Source organism: Octopus bimaculoides, chromosome Z, assembly GCF_046866305.1.
Source record: "Octopus bimaculoides isolate indiv1 chromosome Z, ASM4686630v1, whole genome shotgun sequence".
NCBI classification, from domain to species: Eukaryota; Metazoa; Mollusca; class Cephalopoda; order Octopoda; family Octopodidae; genus Octopus; species Octopus bimaculoides.
Genome location: NC_142944.1, coordinates 15,210,617 through 15,214,181, shown reverse-complemented (window position 1 = coordinate 15,214,181; position 3,565 = coordinate 15,210,617). Strand labels below are relative to the sequence as shown.

The following is a 3,565-nucleotide window of genomic DNA, read 5'->3' as shown; positions in this document are numbered from 1 at the left end:
CTTGGGACCATCTGGTTCAGCCGTCTCTGGATTTCAACCCACAGGTGTTCAATTGGGTTCAAATCCGGGCTGAGAACCGGCAACGGCATGGTTCTGATGTTGTGCTGAAGCAGGAAGTCCATGGTGACCCTGGTCGTGTGTGGGGGAGCATTGTCCTACTGGAACACGTGGCTATGGCGACGTGCGAAGAAGGGCACGATGTGAGGTCATAGGATCTGGTCAACGTGGTATTGCGCTGTGATGCCATTCCCTCTGCCTGAACCAACATTTTGGAACACATGGGACCCAATTCTCTGATTCAGGCCTATAGCACCCCAAACCATGATGCTTTGGCCACCCCACACATCTCTCTCCATGACATATGCGTCTCTGTAGCGTTCACCCCTCCTACGCCACACCTTCAATCTGCCATCTGAGGTGGAAACGAAACACTGGCTCTCGTCAGATAAGACTATCGACATCCATTGTTGATGTTGCCAATGTCGGTGCTGTTTAGCCCACTGTAGTCGTGCCAGACGGTGGCGGTGGGTGAGTACAGGCTCTCGAGTAGGACGACGGCAATGCAGGTTGTTGGCCACCAGTCGACTTCGTACCGTGTTGTCACTGATGGGTCGCTTTCCAGTACCAGTGGTCTCGTGAGCTGTTACATTGGCCAGTCTGAATCGATGACGGAGATGTTGCAGGTGGATGAAGCGGTTCTCTGCGGCACGGTCTGCATTGCTGTTTGTGTTGTATCGCTGTTGCAGGCGATAGATGGTGCCGAGACGGACATTGTAAGCTTTTACCAGGGCACATTGCCCTGCTTGCAATCGGCTGATAGCTTGTTCTCTCTCTCTCTCTCTCTCTCTCTCTCTCTCTCTCTCTCTCTCTCTCTCTCTCTCTCTCTCTCTCTCTCTCTCTCTCTCTCTCTCTCTCTCTGCGCTGCTGGCAATCGGGTCATACCTGATGCGTCCAAATTACGAATCTATTCTTTATTGTCCACAGGGGACCAGATACAGATTCGACAGTACAAAGACAAACAAGACAATACAAACGAAGAAAACAAAATGATGGGAAAAAAAAGCGAATGGAAAATGAGTGGTACATGATTAATGAGATGAAAAGGCGATACCATGGTTACCCGAGCCTCACGACCCACATAACATCATTGAACTTTTCAGAAGATTTACAAAAGCCATTCTTTGATTTTAATCTCTGGTTTGTTTCTGCTATGAGATGTCTGCGTTGTACAATTATTATTCTGTGTTGGTGTTGCAGTTTTCTGCGTTTTAATCCATATGTTCGGAATGGTCAGTATTCGCGTCCGTGTTTGTTCTGTATTGTTTGTTTTAAAGATTTTTATATTCGTAGGAGGGAGAGAACGAGAACTTTTCTTTTTTTTTCTTTTCCTTTTTGCTATTGACCACTCACTATCACTTACCTCAGTTGAGGTGGATGGGCTATCCTCTGCAGTTTCTTCCTTCGTACTGCTCTCTTTCTCCACTGGCTCCTCAACTATGTCTTGCTTGTTCATTTCTTTGCCCGGGGCTTCCTCATCTGGTAACTTCCCTTCTTGCTGCTGAACCTATGGTGCCTCTCTCCGATCTTCCTTGTGTTCTTTATCGTGGGGTTCTGCCCTGACCCGAGACTTTGTCTCGGTCCAGGGCAGAATCCCACGATGTCTCGTCCGGTAGCGTTACAAACTCTGGAATTTCTTCCAGATCACCTAGTGTAGGCTGTATCGTTGCACATAGTTTAGCGCGCCGAGCAAAATGCTTAGCGGTATTTCGTCTGTCGCTATGTTCTGAGTTCAAATTCCGCCTAGATTGACTTTGCTTTTCACCCTTTCTGGGTTGATTAAATAAGTACCGTTACGCACTGGGGTCGATGTAACTGACTTAACCCCTTCCTCCAAGCTGCCCTTCTGTCAAAACTATGCAATTATTGTTATTATTATTATTATTATTATTATTATTATTATTATTATTATTATTATTATTATTATTATCATCATTATTATTATTGTTATTGTTATTGTTATTGTTATTATTATTATTATTATTATTATTATTATTATTATTATTATTATTATTATTATTATTATTTTGTATTATTATTATTATTATTATTATTATCATTATCATCATCATCATCATTATTATTATTATTATTATTATTATTTATTCTCTTTGCACAGCTTCTAACGCTGGAGATGTACTACAGTTCTACCTGTTCACTACCGGTGAACTAAGGTAACATCCCTTATTTTTCGAGTACCATCCGGAGTATACGAGTGGTTCCAAGCAGTGTTGTTTTCTGTAAGTGTTCTACCCTTATTGCAGCCTCTCTTCCATGTATTTCTCAAGATTTTTACTCACTGTTCCCAGGTCTCCGACAATTATTGGTACTACTGCTACCTCTTTCATCGACCACAACTGCTTAACTTCCCAAGCTAACCTGTCATATCTATCGACTTTTCTTTCTTCCTTATCGCATATCTTATTGTCAACTGGAAATGCTATATCTATGATCCAGCATCGTTTGCTTTCATTCTCAATTAAGACTATGTCTGGTTTCTTATTCTCTATCTCACAGTCGCACTGAATCATACAATCCCATTGGATATTTGCATTATCATTTTCGATGATGCCTTCAGGTTTATGTTCGTACCACTTTTTTGCTCTGTCAAGTCCATACTTTATTGTTATTATTATTATTATTATTATTATTATTATTATTATTATTATTATTATTATTATTATTATTATCATCATCATTATTATTATTATTATTATTATTATTATTATTATTATTATTATTATTATTATTATTATTATTATTATTATTATTATTTAGGCAGCGAGCTGATAGATTTGTTTGTACGTTGGATGAAATGCTTAGCGGTATTACGCCCGTCCATACGTTCTGAGTTCAAATTCCGCCGAGGTCAACTTTGCCTTTCATCCTTTCGCGGTCGATCAATTAAGTACCAGTAAAACACTGAGGTCGATGTAAACGACTAGCCTCCTCTCCCAAAACTGTTGCCTTTGTACCAAATTTTAAAATCATTATCATCATCATCATTCTTCTTCTTCTTCTTCTTCTTCTTCTTCTTCTTCTTCTTCTTCTTCTTATTATTATTATTATTATTATTATTATTATTATTATTATTATTATTATTATTATTATTATTATTATTATTATTATTTTTATTTGAAACAGACACCGGTGAGAACTACGAGACAGAAGGAGATCATATTAGGGTCCACTAGTGCACAACTGCGTGACACATACACACACCGACCGTGACCGATCGCCATTAAAGACACCTTAGTCCCAATGCGGTACACCGTTCATCATTATTGCTGTTGTTATTATTATTAATATTATTATTATTATTATTATTATTATTATTATTATTATTATTATTATTATTATTATTATTATTATTATTGTTATTATTATTATTATTATTATTATTATTATTATTATTATTATTATTATTATTATTATTATTATTATTATTATTATTTCTGTTGTTGTTGCTGTCGTCGTCGTCATCGTTGTCCTGGTTGATGATGTTTTG

At 38.1% G+C, this 3,565-nt stretch overlaps 1 long non-coding RNA gene across 2 annotated transcripts in view; it reads left to right on the top strand.

Moving 5' to 3' along the window:
- The window catches only part of LOC149132142 (uncharacterized), a 28,799-nt gene extending 25,466 nt beyond the window's left edge, over nucleotides 1-3,333 (top strand). For both annotated transcript variants that reach the window (XR_016244838.1, XR_016244839.1), the window contains exons 2-4: nucleotides 985-1,197; nucleotides 2,177-2,297; nucleotides 3,202-3,333. This is a non-coding gene — a long non-coding RNA (uncharacterized LOC149132142). The remainder of the gene's footprint in view (nucleotides 1-984; nucleotides 1,198-2,176; nucleotides 2,298-3,201) is intronic.
- Nucleotides 3,334-3,565: the final 232 nt, after the last annotated feature.